Here is a 17,459-nt window from a genome sequence, read left to right as displayed (position 1 = left end):
TTCAATTTTCTGGGCAAGAGCATCCACTTTTGCATTAACATGATCAAGGCTACTTATCTCGTACATGCCACCTTTCGTTTGAGGTTTTTCTACCATTGTTCGGTCACTTCCCCACTGATAATGATTTTGGGCCATGCTCTCGATAAGTTGATAAGCGTCGGTGTAAGGTTTATCCATAAGCGCACCACCGGCGGCGGCGTCTATTGTTAACCTTGTGTTGTACAAGAGACCATTGTAGAAGGTGTGAATTACTAACCAGTCTTCTAAACCATGGTGTGGACAAAGTCTCATCATGTCCTTGTATCTTTCCCATGCTTCGAAAAGAGATTCGTTATCCTTTTGCTTAAATCCATTTATCTGGGCTCTCAACATAGCTGTTTTGCTTGGAGGAAAATATCGGGCAAGAAAGACTTTCTTCAACTCATTCCATGTGGTGACTGAGTTAGAAGGAAGAGATTGAAGCCATCTTCTAGCTTTATCTCTTAACGAGAAAGGAAAGAGACGAAGTCGAATTGCCTCTGAAGTGACACCATTAGCTTTAACAGTGTCAGCATATTGGACAAATACGGATAAATGAAGGTTTGGATCCTCGGTAGGATTTCCAGAAAATTGATTCTGTTGCACTGCTTGCAACAGCGAAGGTTTAAGTTCGAAGTTGTTCGCTTCGATTGCGGGTGGAGCAATACTCGAATGCGGCTCATCCTGCGATGGAGCAGCGTAATCTCGAAGAGCACGAGCTGGTTCGGCCATCGCTGGTATCGTTAAAGGACAGAGATTTTTGAGATCAGGAATTTCGATTGGAGGAAGATTGTTTCTAGCACGATACTCCCGAATTCGTCGTAATAATCGGAGATATCGTTCAACATCGTTGATTTGTAAGTAGTACGGCTCGCCTTGTGAGCGAGTGTGTGGCATACAAATCAACGAAAAAGGGAAAAAAAATAAAAATTGCGGAATCAATTGCCTTAGTCTCTATTGTTAAATAAAAGTCCCCGGCAACGGCGCCAAAAACTTGATCGCGACTTTATGAGTCTATCGGGGTACTAACTGCAAGTGCACAGTCTAATCGCGTAGTTTTAAAAGATATCGATCCCACAGGGACTTAATGAATCGATCTACCGTTTTTCTAGGGTCACTGCGTAAAGCTAAGGCGGATGATACTTTAATGATTAGGGGGAAAAGTAAAACTAAATTTGGATCTAGATAAAATATCAAATAATATGGATATCAGTATGTAGTTCGTCGTAATTGGGGAATCAAATCTTCGTTGGTCTTTTTCTTAATTTTAAAGTAAGTCTTTTCAGTAGACACTATTAATTAAAAGTCTTTTCCTCAAACTCTCGCTCTGTTGAATTAGACTATGACTTTATATTTTAACATACGCTCTCACTATTTCGTTAAATCTAAAATCACTTTTTGAAAATAATAGAATCTATAGAAACTCCTTTTGAGAAAATACTAACCGTTTAAACACCCTCGTCTCAAACTCTCGCTCTGTTGACTTAGATTATATGATTAAACTTAAATGCTTAACTCTCGTCCTCACATTTAACTTTTAAAAATAATTTTTGAAAATGATTAGAATTTAATTAACCTTAAAAATTGCTTTCGCCCTGATTTAAAGTTAATGTTCAATTTACACTGTCCATTTAAAAACTCAAACCGTCGTTCTATTGATTTTAACTTCTTTATGTCTTTTACTCTCGTACAAAAACCTTGGTATTAACCCTGTAAATTGAGACCAGAAAAAGAGTGACTATATTTTGAAATAAATTTAAAACCAACTCAATTTGAATTCCTTTATTCCGCTTACTTTACATACCGATATCTAAATTAATTAGCCAGACATGATAAACATGCACAAACAATAATCATGCATAAATACGGCCATATCAAACAAACAATATATATAAATAGCGGAACAAAGCATATGTAAATTAAAACAATAAATTAATTAATTAATGAACCTGGAAAAATACTAGAATTCTGGATTTTATCTCCTAGCTTCGATGCTCGAACACTCCACCACAAGTCGGTTGGATTTGTTCTTCACAGTTCTCAATCAGATAGGAAAGTAAAAACAAGGAAATAAAATACTATGATCTAACGTAAGGTTAGATCCAGTAAAATTACACAATAATTTCCGGTATAGAAACTATCGTGAGAAAATAAATTGTATGCTTTGGAAATTAAACTAGAAAAGAAAAGGAAATAAATTGCTTGGAAATTTAGAGTGCTGGGAAAATATTGCTGGAAAAATTGCACGGCGAAGAGAGATCAAGAGAGAGCTTCAATTGGGTTTTGTGAGGTCTATTTATATTCACCTCTCAAAATAACCGTTTCCTAGAATGGGTCTTCAGTGTCATTCCAAACGTCTACGAGTGCAGGAGAAAATTTAGGGGAAGTCGTCCACTCCGTTACGCACGTAAAGCCTAAAATATAGGATGGGATGTGTGACGTCCGTCACACTATGTGTTACGGTCGTAACACTAGGTCTTGGGACGTGGCTCTCGGCACATCCTTGTGGCGGTCGTGACAGCCATTTCCTTTGTTCCAAACGTGGGCTGGGCTTTGGTGCTTCAGCTTGCTGCTTTTCCTAGAAAATCTTCTTTTTGCACCCCTTTTCTTTCTTTTTCACATATGCTTTAAATAATGATACCTGAAATAAATAATAAGAAAATACCGAGTAATATCGAATAATATAAAATAAACTGAATCAAATAACGATATAATTTAATTAAATCAAGTCTAAAAATGTGATATAGTTTCATGTTATCAGGTTGTTGAAGATTCTTATGAAGACATGATAAAAGAGGTTTGGGAGGAAGAAAGTAGCTTAAGTGTGAATTTGGACAACATTCAAAGAAAGGTAACTCAGTGGAAGCTTCACAAAATTAGAATCATTGATAAAAAGAAGAAAATATTATTGAATAGAACTTGAGGAGTTCAAAAAGTTGTGCAAAATGGAAGAGATCGCGAAGGGCTTTGGAAGTTGGAGAATGAGATGCATAAAAAATTGCAACAATTCTCTATCAAGAAGAACTAGTTTGGTATCAGAGAGCCAAAACCAAATGGATGGTAGATGGCGATAGGAACACTAGTGCCATACCCTTAAATTTACCATACCTCCATATCATCCTCTTAAACCCTAATCCATGGGCATACATCCTATATATATCATCTCATATGCATCTATATTTAATGACTCTCAATAATCCACAAACCCAAGGTATGGGATTCATCTGTGAAGTCTCAAGACCCTCTGACCATGTTGAGGTGTGCCCAAGCCACCTTAACCCTAATCTTCACCCTCAAGCATCCCAAAAATCTTAGAGGATCAATTCAAGACATCTCACTCATTCTCCAAAAACCCTAATTGGATGGTCCTTTGAAGATACATCAAGATTCATCTGGTCACCCAAGGACTCTAACCCTAACTCTTGACCTTCATTGGATTGTACAAGTCATGGTTCACCGTGGATCTTGATCATGACATTGAGGATCCCTAAAATTCAAAAAATTTCATGTCCCAAACCTTTGAAACATCTCAATTTGTCTCTTGCATCACCAAACCCTAATTTGTGTGACTGTGGTTCTTGATGAAGCTTGTGGTTCAAGAAAATCCTAATTTGGGCATACTTTGATCATTGATCTTGCTTCATTTTGATCACCCTATCATACCACCACTCATTCAACATCAATTCATGACAATTACAACCATAACTCATCATTCAAACACTCATTCAATTCATGTTACAAGTACTTGGTTTGATCATCATTTTTGAACTTTTAAGGCATTTGATTCACCCATGAACTTGGCCTAACATCACTCCACAAAGCCCAAGCCTCATTTTACATCATGATATGATCATATGAGCTTCGAACATATTTAATTTCACCATAAAAATCAAGGAATCTCAAAATCACATTTTTAGGTCATGATGGTTGGTCACATTTTGGCAAGTTCCAAAGTCCATAACTTTCTCATTTCACAAGATTTTTAAGATCTTATTTGATCCAAATGTCCTAAATAAGTTCCTCTTCAACTTTGTTCCAATTTCCAAGACCTAATTCATTGAGCAAGGACCCCAATATTTGCATTGGCCAAGCTGGTCCAACATGCCTACCATGCCCTAAAACATGATCAAGACTACTACTTTACCATATTGCCATTTCCAAACCACAACTGCTTTTGACCTGGTTCTTTTTACATCTAATCAAGGACATGTAAATTAACATTTCTCACAAGTTTCATGCAAAATTCACGAGACAATTTCATTTGGCCTTGGTCCAAAGCTGCTGACTTACCATGATGCACAAACCAGACATGTTTCAGCCAGAATTTGCATAATCATGTTTTGGGCCCTTAAACTTGTTTGTTATGATCCCATTTGGTTCCAAATATGTTTCTAAACATACCAATACACATTTTAAACTCATAATGGATAGGGTCAAAGGCCATTTTTTTCCCAAAATGGCAAAAAGCAAAAGCTAGCACAACTCTGATTCAAGCCCCTTGGTCCCTCCTTTTCAATGACATGGTGAAAACATATTGAGTGGAGAGGAAAATCATGTCTGAACACAACCATTCTTGTCAAACAAGTTTCAACCTTGAGCACACTTAGAGCCACCATCAAACCTTCTCCATTTTCCCTCCAAACAACTTCATCGCCTTCCCTATAAATATGGGAAGGTGTTCCACTCATTTCACAAGCCAAAAACACCCTGCTTCAAACTCGAGTTGAACCATCCAAAACTGAGTTTTGATTTTTGAGATTCAAAGCCTTTCAGCTCCAAATAACCACCCAGAAACCATCCTTGAACATCACTCAAACTTTCTCAAGTCCTAACTCACCTTCCCTGCACCTCACCTGAGTTAAGCCAAGTCATTGGAGAACCACTCTAAGATCGATTTTTATCAGGTAGTTCCACTCACCCCATCATACAAACGAGTTACCATTCAACTCAAAATTCGTCATTGATCATTAACCCCATACTTTGAGCTTTGATTAACCTTTATCCAACATTTTATGTTTAATCTAGGTCAAAGTTGTTCTTCTGGTTCTTGGAAAAATACTCCACACTCAGAGCCAATCAATGGCTCATGAGTGTGGAGGTTAATTCTTTTTCATGATTGGGTAATGATTCTGTGTTTAAATCCCATGAAAAACACTTATTTTCGAGTTTGGATTTTGAGGGTTCAAGGTTGAAGATGAATGTTGCCTGCATTTTTTGAATTTGAAAACAAACTCTGTCGCACTCTGATTAGTTGATTCTCACGCACATTCATTTTCAACTGTTGTTTTATTATTTATTCTATTCAGCATGTTTGTTGACACAAGTGAGCGCTTGGCTCAGTGGGAGAGGGGTTGATCCCCTCATGACCTCAAGGTCAGGGGTTCAACCCCCATCGTGTGCATTTTGGCTTTTTTTTATTTCTTTTCACTTCCATTTTATTTTTTTTCACCATATTTATTTCCAGTTTATTTTATTTTTTACACCACTTATTTTTACTATTCTAGAAATATTTTCAACACGGACCCTTATTATTTTTGTATCTACTATTTATTAGTGCTTTGTTTCATGTCATTTGAAAAAAAATTCCATTTACTTATGAGGTCTTGAACCTAATGGCTAATGAAGTCTATATTTGTCATGATATTGGATTGTTTAGGGTTGCTTGAACCTTCCATGCTTCAAACCTACTAATGTATGATCAAGTTTTCATTCATGATACTTTGAAGCATGGATAGGTTGCCCCTACATCAGCCAACTTGGGTCATTTGACATGTAGATGAAGCCTTGTTTACACATACTAACTTGTTGATTTCATCTGATTCATGTTATTATTCTTTTGTTCATACTAACCCACTAACTTTTATGTTAACTTGTCTATATTATACACTAACCCTTACTATTGTGTTCATATTATACATTCATCTCCATACCTTGTCTAACTTAATCACTTAGTCAAAACATTAACTTTCAACCTTTAGTTGGTATAGTCTTCCTTTTGTCAATCTATTGATAGATGGACTTGGGGTTGCATAACTTTCATTGTTACAAATCTATTGTAAGTTGATCTTTTGATCATCTTCAATAATTTGCTTCAGTGATAAGTTATCCCCTGATGCTCCATATTTGAATCTATTGACCTAAGGATAGATAATCCTCAAGTGTTGGTATTGTTCTTAAACTTAACTTAACCTTACTAACTTTGATTACCACTAACCATTGTTATTATCATTGTTATTTTGTTATTTAATTTTATGTTGGTACCTTGTAGTTTACACTTAAAGTATTCATCATTATCATATTCATTGTATAAACTCATCATGCATGTTTATTTATTGTCATTTACTTATTGTCATCATACAATTAAAAATAACAAAAACATGATAAAATGAAAAGACCAAAATTATTCACTCCACTCTTAATCAACTTGGACTTAGAAGATTTCATCTTAGGACCTTTGCTTGGAGGCCTTTTCCATATCTTTGTGATACTCTGCTAACTTTGGGTTTCATCTGTAACTTACATACCAGTTGTAAGAATGGCATTATGGCACCACCCTAGGGGGACATGTTTGTAAGACCATTATCCTTTGTTTAGCTTATATCAGTTTTGCACACACAAGGCTTTATCTTGGGCTAACTTACAATGAGACCCTTTGCATTCTTGTTGGTTACTTTGTGTGCTTGTTACACTGCCCAATTTCATAATCAAATAAACAAAATCTTAATCCAACATCAAGTGGCATTTTCGTAATCAAATTCAAAATACAATAAAATTATGATTAGTATTATGCGCCACGAGCCTTAAATGGTGGAGAATGAGTAAGAATGGAGCATTCTTACCCTTACTCTGATTATTTTAGACGCAAGACGCTTGGATTGTTGTCTAGAATATTCACCTCTGCCCATAGAATTTAGTACAATCTAATCATAAACGTTCTTTTCATAAAACCCTTATTCAAGGTAAAATCAACTCAACCCGTCAAACCTCATTTTTGCCTTAGGGCACCATCCTGAAAACCCATTCTCAAAGGTAAAATCAACCAACACACAAACTTTTTCTACTCCGAACTATAGAGCTCTGATTCCTCATCACCCGATGAGTGATATGTAGGCACAAGGGCCACAATCATTGGCGAGCACAATAAACAAAAACTCCTAGAGTCCAATCATGCTTTTACACTCTTTAGAAAAATAAAATGAAAACAATAAACATGATAAATACCTGCATATGTAAACAACCCAAATGGTTACCATAGAGTACCATGGACGTACGAGGTGCTAATACATTCCCCTTATGTAACCGACTTCCGAACCCAAGTCTCGGTTGCGAGATCGATTCCTTATCTCCGCACTACCTGTGTGCGCCCTTTTCCTTTTTTGAGGGTTTTATCGACTATTTCCCCTCGCCTCTTCGATAGAGGCAATATAATTAAAATTTGATGGTGACTCTTCTGTTTTGCCCCTTTCTCTCCCTCTTTGAGTATGGGGGCATTCTTTAGTTCAAGTCCCGGTTCCCTCGCCTCCGTTGGAAAATCACATGGTAGCGACAGCTAGATTCTATCATAGTCAAGCAATTCAAAGAAGATGAAGGGGGGTCATTCACGTGTTAAAATATGAAGAAGGAATTTTGACAGAATATGGTGATACAATTAAAGAATTGTTTAAAAACAACTTTTAGAATTTGTATACAACTGAAATAGATACTGCTGATTGTGTTCTCACCAAAAGTGTTTTTCCAATCATTTATAGTAACTGAACTAGGTGCTTGGAGGAAGAGCTGGAGGAAATAGAAATTAAACAAGCTTTGTTTAATATGGCACCTTGGAAATCACCAGGACCTGATGGATTTCCAACAGGCTTTTACCAAAATACTCGGAAAATAGTAGGAGGGAGTGTGTGCAGATACATAAAGGACTTGTGGCATAGAGTGGCAGACAATGCATATGTAAATTGTACTGAACTTTGTCTGTTTCCCAAAGTAGAAAGCCCTCAAACTGTACACTAAGTCAAGATCATTACTCTATGCAATTATATCTATAAAATTTTTAGCAAAGTCATTGTGAATAGACTAAAAAAACTATATGGATAGAATTATATCTCCCAACCAAACAAGTTTCATCCCTAAACAAAACATACTTGAAAACATATTGGTGGCCCAAGAGATTCAATATAGTATGCACAAACTCAAAGGAAGATGATTTACGTTATAATCAAGTTTGATCTAGCTAAAGCTTATGACAATATTAATAGGTGGTTTATGACAGAAGTGTTGCATGAAGTATGTATACCAGGCAATATGAGAGATCTTATAATGGAAGCTAAACAGAAATTTCAATGATTTATGGCGTAAGCAGAAACTTCAATGATTTATGGCGTAAGCAGAAACAGAATAAGAGGTATTGGTTATGATTCTCATGAAGAATTTGATTCTGAAAAAGATGATAAACCAAATACTCTTCAGTCCCATTTTGTCCCTTCTGGTAAACAAAATGGTGTTGTGCCTAAAGGTAAAACTTTTTCAAAACCTAAGGCTAAAGCAAAACCTCATTCTTATTTTAACTATGCACACATGTATAAATATCCTGCACAAAAACCCAAGTTTGTTAAAAACTCTGGGAAGACTAACAAAAAAGGACCCAAAAAGTTATGGGCAACTAAGGCTAAGATAATATATGTTGCAGACACCCATAGAAACACAATTGAAATGCCAATGATGGTACCTAGACTCTGGATGCTCTTGGCACATGATGGGAAGAAGACATATGTTCCAAAGCTTGGAACTTAAGCCTAGAGGTGTCATTGGTTTCAGAGGTGATCATAAAGGGAAGCTTGTGAACTCACTGAAGGACTAATGCATGACCTTCTATCCATAAGTCAATTAAGTGACAATGGTTATGACATCATTTTAAATCAAACGTCTTGTAAAGTTGTTAGTCAAAAGGATGGCTCAGTTCTTTTCAATGGAAAGAGAAGAAAAACATTTATAAGATGCGACTTTCTGATTTGAAAAAACAAAATGTAAAATTTCTTATGTCTGTAAATGAAGAGCAATGGGCGTGGCATAGACGATTGGGTCATGTTAGCATGAGGAGGATTTCTTGGCTAAATAAGCTTAATTTAGTCAGAGGCCTGCCAAATCAGAAGTTTGCTTCAGATGATCTTTGTGAAGCATGTTAAAAATGCAAGTTTTCTAAAACTTATTTCAAAGCTAAAAATTTTGTTTCCATCTCCAGACTATTGGAACTTCTACATATTGACTTGTTTGTGTCGCATCTCGAAAAATACGATACCTCGCAATGGTCGCGGAAAAAATGATCCGAACAGAGTTGCCGCCGAACTTTATTTATTCCGATGGAGGAATAGGAAAATATCGATAAAACCTTTTAAAAATAGAATAATGGTCGTCGCAACCATATTCGGGTTTGGGAGTCGATTACGCAAGGGGAAGGTATTAGCACCCCTCATGTCTGTTGTACTCAACGGGAACCTTTTAGTTAAACTCGCGATTTGAATGTTAGCTAATGTTATTGTTTTCTTCGAGTGAATAAAAGATTGAAAAGATAAATGAAAGGAAACCTCAAAAGGGGAAAAGGGGAGGTTTTTTTATTAGTGTGCTCGCCAAGATCTCGCAATCTTGTGCCTACGTATCCTTATAGTGCAATAAGGAAATCAGAGCATTCATAGTTCGAGAAACTACGGTTTGTTGATGTCTTTTAATGAAAAAGTGTTTAGATCATGTTCTAAAGGATAAACATTGGCTTGTCTACTCTCGGCGGAGGCTTAAACACTAGTTTGTTATGCGCATTAGAAGGGATTGAACATTGTTCTTTTTGAAAAGGTGCTCAATCGCATGGGGACGAGAAAGAGTAGGTTTGATTGGTTGAATTTTGTGTTAATGAACAAGGGTTTAGATTGCATTCTAATGGTTAAACATTGGCTTGCATGCTCACGGGGGAGACTTAAGCGCTAGTTTGTATATGCATTAGAAGGGATTAAGCATTATTCTTGTGAGAAAAGAAGAGTTTGATTGATTAAAGTTTATTAGGGTTGAGCATGTGTCTAGGTCGCATTCTAACGGTAAAAAATGGCTTGCTTACTCACAGTGAAGGCTTAAGTGCAAGTTTGTACGCGCTAGAAAGGACTTAGACAAATGTACTCTTGTGAAAGAGGTTTCGATCGCACGGGGGCGAGAGGTTATAGGTTTGATATGTTGTATGATTTTTAGGATGAATGACGAAGATTTGATAAGAACGAGACGTCAGCCCCGAGACCAATTAATCGGGATATTGCCAGAATGCTAGACTTCAACAATACCTTTTTCATTCAATGTATTAATAAAATTGTTTGATGGACAATGAACATCCAAAATATTGTTCAAAAGGTTCCACCAAAATGCTAGACTCCAATGGACCCTCTTTTTGTCCAAGTTATTAGGTATTTTAGAAACAAAACGAGTGAATGAAAAGCTAACCCCAAGATGTGTGTTGATCGGGAAAATAGCAAGTGTACTATTTTGCCGATGTAGTAATAATAGGGAAATTTACAAAATATCAATCTCGAGGACTGCTTAGTAATATTATTTAAATCATGACTCAATTGGAAAAAAATAGGAGTTTTTGGTTTGGGATAAATTCGCACTATAATTAATTTAAGCAGAATATAAAATATGGCTTCTACACAAATATGAGAATTATGCCAGGGTACGGTGTGTGATTTTTCCCTGCAATGACCTTGAATTTAAATCTCTTCAACTTGTTCAAATATTCAATTACCAGATCTTAATATTGTTTCCTCCCAAAACCTTAGACGGAAACCTTTGGTCATTCATCCTAATATCTAAGTCCTTAGGGAATTATGATGAAACCAAGCTTTTGAGTTAACAAGATATATCCAGTAACTATATGATATCCCTAGCCCTAGGTGATATCTACTAAAGTTTAATTGTGCAAAAACCTTAACAATTGCGATCCCATAAATTGTTAACCGTATAACAATCCTTATTTGTCTGATAATGAAAGCATTAAAAACATTGCATAGTTAAATTGAATAACAAACATAAAATTGAGGGAATTAGGAATTCAAAGTCATTACATGATCAAATCAGGGACACCCCCTGGCATTGGTGGGTTTATCCGTTTATAGTATTCAAAGAAAATACAATATTCAAATTAGACATTACAAGATATGGGAATTCCGTTGATCTTCAATCGTGATCGCTCTTGAAGGACCTCCATTCTCCGAAACCCTTGACAGTACTAATCTTCATCTTCCAATTCCTTTCATCGTGCAAAAGACCCTTTCTTTTCCTCAAAAATTCCTCTAAATAGTCACTAATCGACTAACAGGTGTAGAAAATACCCAAAATACCCTCCGGAGTCAGAAACTCTAAAAATCAAAGAAAATCAAAAGATGAGGTATCCAAGCCAACACGGGCCGTGTCAGGCAACACGGTCGGCCGTGTTGGCTTACTGTTTCTCTGCTTCAACAATGCACACGTCATGCTTGCTAACACGGGTCATGTCAACTGACATGGGCACCCGTGTCAGCCCACTGTTTTTTTGCTCCAACATCTGATTTTATCCTTCTCCTGACACGTGTCGTGTCAGGCGACACAGGTGGTTGTGTCAGGGTCAATGTATCTTCCAAAGACCCTTCTTCGCGAGTCCGGAATGCTCGATTTCTTTGACGAGTCTTTGGGAATTCTCGCTTGAACCTGAAAACCAATAGAACTACCAAAAGAAAGCGTAAACTAAAAATAATAACCAAACGCGAATGGAAATGCGAACATAAAACTTACTTGACAAAATAATAAAAAGGTAAAACAAAGTGTTACCGATTTTGCGGATTCATGCCGAATAAGTGTCAGAAAATTAGTAGAATTGGTGACCAATCACAACCCCAAACTTATCTCATTGCTTGTCCTCAAGTAATGCTTGGGACAGCAGGAAGGTCGCCCCCAAATTCTTCCAATTCATCTTACCATAATACTGTCGTGATCTTTCGCGACTCCTTTTCCACTTTTCATTCACTGTTTTCTTCTTCCCCGACTTTTGACGTTCCGCCAAACTTTCACATCGAAGTACCTCTTTACCTGTAGCTTTTCACACTCTCACCAAATATCTCTGGGTTAAAGTGTTTACACTCAATAGTCATAGTATGCAAAGTCAACTCATTAGTTTGAATAATATCTATTTCCATTTCAAATACACACCACATACAATATTCGAGGGCTTTTAAGGTTGTAACGAGGCTTAGGCACAAGGTGGGAAAAACAAATAAAAGGGAGAAAATAGTGGCTTAGGCTCAGAGTCTGTGTTGTCATCCTCATCATTGTGTTCTATTGTTGACATTAAAGATTTTTGGACACCATTCTGTTAGGATTCTTTAGTTTTTTACTCACTTGTTTCTTTGAGCATGCTTTTTGTCAAACTAAATCCTCCTCTAGATAAGTGTTTTATTCTACTTCTCATTTTTTTTATCTTTCTCTTTTTTTCTCTTGAAACTTTTCACAATTTTTTCTTTTCATATATTTGCACTTATCTAGTTCTTACTGGTGTCCCAACCCCAAACTTAGAATTTTTCATAGATCAACAATCTACAACACTTATCTGAGAAAGGTAAGGGAGTGTTTAGGCTTACGGTTACTTACGGCGGTTCATAACAAACAAAAGGGGAATATGGCTCAAGGTGGGTGAACGAGGGGTAATATTGAATGGTTGGCTAGAAAGGCTCAGGGTTAAAAACAAATAAGTGCCTCGGTGTGTATATGTGTGTATTGAAATTCCAACATCTACTTACGGAAACTCAGAGTGACTGAGACTATTGGTGTAAGCCCTAGAGGCAAATACTTTTGGTACTTGTATCGAATTATTTATTAATAATAAAAGGCTTTTTCTTTACTATGTTTGTTTAATAAAGTCCCTAGAACAGTAGTCCATTTAATGTATCAAGTGTGACTTAATCATGAGATCACATTAAATATAAGGACACTATTCTTAAAGTGTCCGTAGTCGAGCTTTATTATGAAGTGGGGTAACATTAAAGCATTAAGACTATTATGTATATAGATTGATGATCATATCTCATGGATCATGGATAAGGAGTTATCAAGTCTTAAACATAGGTATGAATATTAAGAGTAATATTTATACTGGATTGACCCGCTATGAGAATACTATATAGAATGTTATGCAAAGTGTCATAAGTTATTCTCATGGTGATAATGGTGTATACCACCCTTCGACCTGAAACCACTATGGACCCTAGATGTAGAGTCGAGTGCCTTATTTCTGATCAAACATTGTCTGTAATTGGATGACCATAAAGACAGTTGATGGGTACTCCACGAAGCATGCTGAGGGACATGAGTGACCTAGATGGAATTTGCCCATCCTGTGTAACATGATAAATGTCTATGGATCCAATATTGAACTGGACAAGGATGACACGGTCTATGCCTTATGTTCAATATAGACATAAGGGCAAAAGGGTAATTGCACTAGTAAGTATTATCACAAAAGGATTTGTCATATCACATGACATTTTCGTGTCTTGGGTAGCAATGATGTGTTACTAGATACCACTCAATGTTTATTATGTTAAATACGTGATTTAATATAATTGTCAATGTCGCGAAAACCTACAGGATCACACACAAAAGGACGGATTGATGAGAGATAGAGTAACTAAGGAACACTGTAAGGTACGGTGCACTTAAGTGAATTGTAGAACATCGTAAGGTACGGTGTACTTAAGTAGAATACGAAATATGGTAAGGTACCACATGCTTAAGTGATTTTGGCATAATATAAGATATGGGCCACATACACTTAAGTGGGATTTTTAGCTTGCATCCCACACAAGTGGTTCTATAAATAGAACCCTTGTGCAGAAGCATTTGTGCAGTTGTAATTTCGTTTCTCTTTCTCTCTCACTCAAATCCTTCATTCGTAGAAGCTAGCACTGAGATTGAAGGAATCTGTTCGTGTGGACTGAGTAGATGCGTTGTCACCATTCAACATTCGTGATCGCTCCGTAGATCTGCATCAAAGGTTTCAATCACCACAAGAGGTAATGATTCTATCACTGATCATGCCCATTTGTAAGGATCACTAAAGGAGAAATTTTTAAATTCCGCTGCATTTTGGATCGCTCTTCTCCTTCAGTGGTATTAGAGCCACTTACGAAACCATGTATCTGATAGCTGTTTATTTTATGTATTTTTTGTATTAATACGATTAAAAGACAGAATAAATCAAAGAATAAACGAGTAATTAAATTTGGCATCATGTGTGTACGATTTGGATGATTGATATTGACTATGCTTCGGAATCCGACATTAGTATGGTGAAGCAACGATGCATCGATCGTCCATAGGTTACGCAATTGAGATCGATCAAGTTATATATATGATATAAGTAATCCTGATGCAAAATACGGTATATTTGATATATTGTTTCTGTTTCATTCATTCAAACACTTAATGGTTGTTTTCCTTTGAGCGATCAATGGTCATTTGCTTCTTGATCTGACATTAGTATGGTGAAGCAATGACGAGTTGATCAATCATACTGAATTAACAATCAAGGTGTGTTTGACGGTATGAAATTGGTGCATTAGGGTTCATGGCGGCACAAGGGTTATGCTGTCAAAGAATTATGCGATTAGGGTTGTGACTATGCAAGAGTTGTGTTTAAAGTATCAAGTGTTGATGCGAAAAACCACCGTCCGCTGACTGGGCAGCGGAATCCCCGTCCGTTGACCGGGTAAAGGACCCCCGGCTAACTCTACGTAGTGTGATCGGTCGCCGAAATTTAATTTGGTTTTAATTAATTAATAGAATTTAAATTAATAATAATAATGTGTTTATTATTATTGTCTTGTGGTGATCGGTTATGGACTTAGTTTTCCTTTATTTTGTTTTTGGATTTTAAAATACGACCTGCGTGTCGTGCCTCTCTTTCAATCTCTTAATGTAACTTCTTTTCCCATCTCACTCCCTCGTATGTAAAACGAGTTTCTTTTATATAATGTAATGTTATGAAGAAAGAGAAGAATACAATATCAAAGGAGGACAACCTTGAAGATCTTGCTTGGAGAAGCTTAGATCGTTATTAGGTTAGCTTAGGTTCTCTCATTGGCTTGGGAGAACAATTGTGTTAGGGGTCATAATTGTTTCATTATGTATGTTGATGCATGTGAATGTATGTTGATGCATGTGAGAGACGATTTATATGATAAATAAGTCGGTGAGATCAGAATAATTGCAACTTCCCTCAAATTAAATATTAAGTTTATGCTTTCCAAGTTTTAGCACTCATCAAGACTAGTATCGAATAATGTAGGTTTCGCCTACGCAAGGTGCATATTATATATTAGTAAGGTGCGATGGGATAATTGTAATATCCAATTGCTAAAATAATGGGTCAAACTTAACTAAACAAATTATAATAAGATTATATATGTTTAGAAGCAAGAGATGGAAATGATCCATGTAATGGATTGGAATAAGGAATTAATCACCCAACTAAAATATTCGAGAGTTATATTAGATACAATTGGAAGGAGTTCCTACCTAAATAACCTAGTTTTGTGTAATTTGCCTACGCGGACTTAAAACAAAGTGAAATGTGGATCTCGACCCACTAGAAAATCTTCCAACGGGACTTTCCGAATCAAATGGTGAGGGTCATTTGTTTTGAGTAAAATAGTGGGAGCATATTTAATTAAAGGCCTAATTAAATATGTTATTGATACTTATATTTTCATTATTTTCATGTAGATTACCATGACAACAAACACCTCTAACAACATTTTACGATCAATCCTTGACAAGGAAAAATTGTCTGGGACAAATTTTCTGGATTGGCATCGAAATCTGAGGATTATCCTCAAACATGATAGAAAGCTGTATGTCTTGGAGAAACCTGTTCCTGAAGAGGAACCTCTTAGTTCTGCCCCTAAGGCAGAAAGAGATGCTTATAAGAAGCATGTCTATGATGCCAATGAAACTACTTGCCTCATGCTAGCTACCATGAACTCAGAGTTGCAAAAGAAACATGAGAACATGGCAGCGTTCAATATGATCGAACACCTGGATATGCTCTATCAAGAGCAAGTAAGGCATGAAAGGTTTGGAGTTTCAAAAGCCCTTTTTCAAGGCAAGTTAGTTGAGGGAGCCCCTGTAGGTCCCCATGTGCTCAAGATGATTGAGTATGTGGAGAACCTTTAGAGGTTGGGTTTTCCCCTCGGAAAGGAACTTGCGACTGATTTGATCTTGTAATCGTTGCCAGATAGATTCAGTCAATTTTTCCTTAATTTCAATATGAATGATATGGACAAATCTCTTCCTGAACTGCTAGCCATGTTAAGAATTGCTGAGCAGAATCTGAAGTCAAAAGGGAAGTCCATTCTGATGATCGAAAATGGAAAGAGACAGAACAAAAGACCCACCAAGCAGAGTGATAAAGGGAAAGGCAAGGAAGTTGCCAAAACCAAACCCACTGCTCCTGCTTTGAAGCCTAGTGGAGGCATAGCAAAGGAAGGCACCTGCTTCCATTGCGGTAAGACCGAACACTGGAAGAGAAATTGCCCAAAGTACTTGGAAGATAAGAAGAATGGAGTAGAGACTTCAACTTCGGGTATTTTTGTTATTGAAATTAATTTATCTACTTCTGCATCATGGGTATTAGATACTGGATGCGGTTCTCACATTTGTACCAATGTGCAGGGGCTAAAAAGGAGTAGAGATTTGGCAAAAGGTGAAGTTGACCTACGAGTTGGCAATGGAGCAAAGGTTGCTGCTTTAGCCGTAGGAACTTATGTATTGACTTTACCTAATGGTTTAATAATTTAGTTAGAGAACTGTTATTATGTACCTGCAATTAGCAGGAATATTATTTTCGTTTCTTGTTTAGACAAGTTTGGTTTTTCATTTATAATAAAGAACAATTGTTACTCCATTTATTTGAATGATATATTCTATGCTACTGCACAAATGAACAATGGACTATATGTCCTTGATCTTGAAATGCCAATTTATAACATTAATACTAAAAGGATGAAACCTAATGAGTTAAATCCAACTTACCTTTGGCATTGTCGATTAGGCCACATAAATGAGAAACGCATTTCCAAACTCCATAAAGATGGACTCTTGGACTCTTTTGATTATGAATCATATGAGACATGCAGATCTTGTTTAATTGGAAAGATGACAAAGTCCCCATTCACAGGAAAAGGTGAAAGAGCTAATGATCTTTTGGCCCCCATACATACTGATGTATGTGGACTATTGAACATACCAGCCAGAGGAGGTTTTCAGTACTTCATCACATTTACTAATTATTTCAGTAGATATGGTCATGTGTATTTAATGAAACACAAATCAGAGTCCTTTGAAAAGTTCAAGGAATTCAAGAATGAAGTACAAAACCAAATAGG

The 17,459-nt window shown here is 36.5% G+C and overlaps 1 non-coding gene across 1 annotated transcript; it reads left to right on the top strand.

The window, feature by feature from the left end:
• Positions 1–265: 265 nt before the first annotated feature.
• LOC127109975 (small nucleolar RNA R71) lies at positions 266–372 on the top strand. The gene has a single exon (XR_007797215.1). It is a non-coding gene; the product is annotated as a small nucleolar RNA R71 (small nucleolar RNA).
• The last annotated feature ends 17,087 nt before the right edge of the window (positions 373–17,459 follow it).

The sequence above is a fragment of the Lathyrus oleraceus genome, chromosome 7, assembly GCF_024323335.1.
Source record: "Lathyrus oleraceus cultivar Zhongwan6 chromosome 7, CAAS_Psat_ZW6_1.0, whole genome shotgun sequence".
In the NCBI taxonomy this organism is placed as follows: Eukaryota; Viridiplantae; Streptophyta; class Magnoliopsida; order Fabales; family Fabaceae; genus Lathyrus; species Lathyrus oleraceus.
Note: the sequence above shows the minus strand (reverse complement) of the source record. Positions and strands in the feature narration are given on the sequence as shown.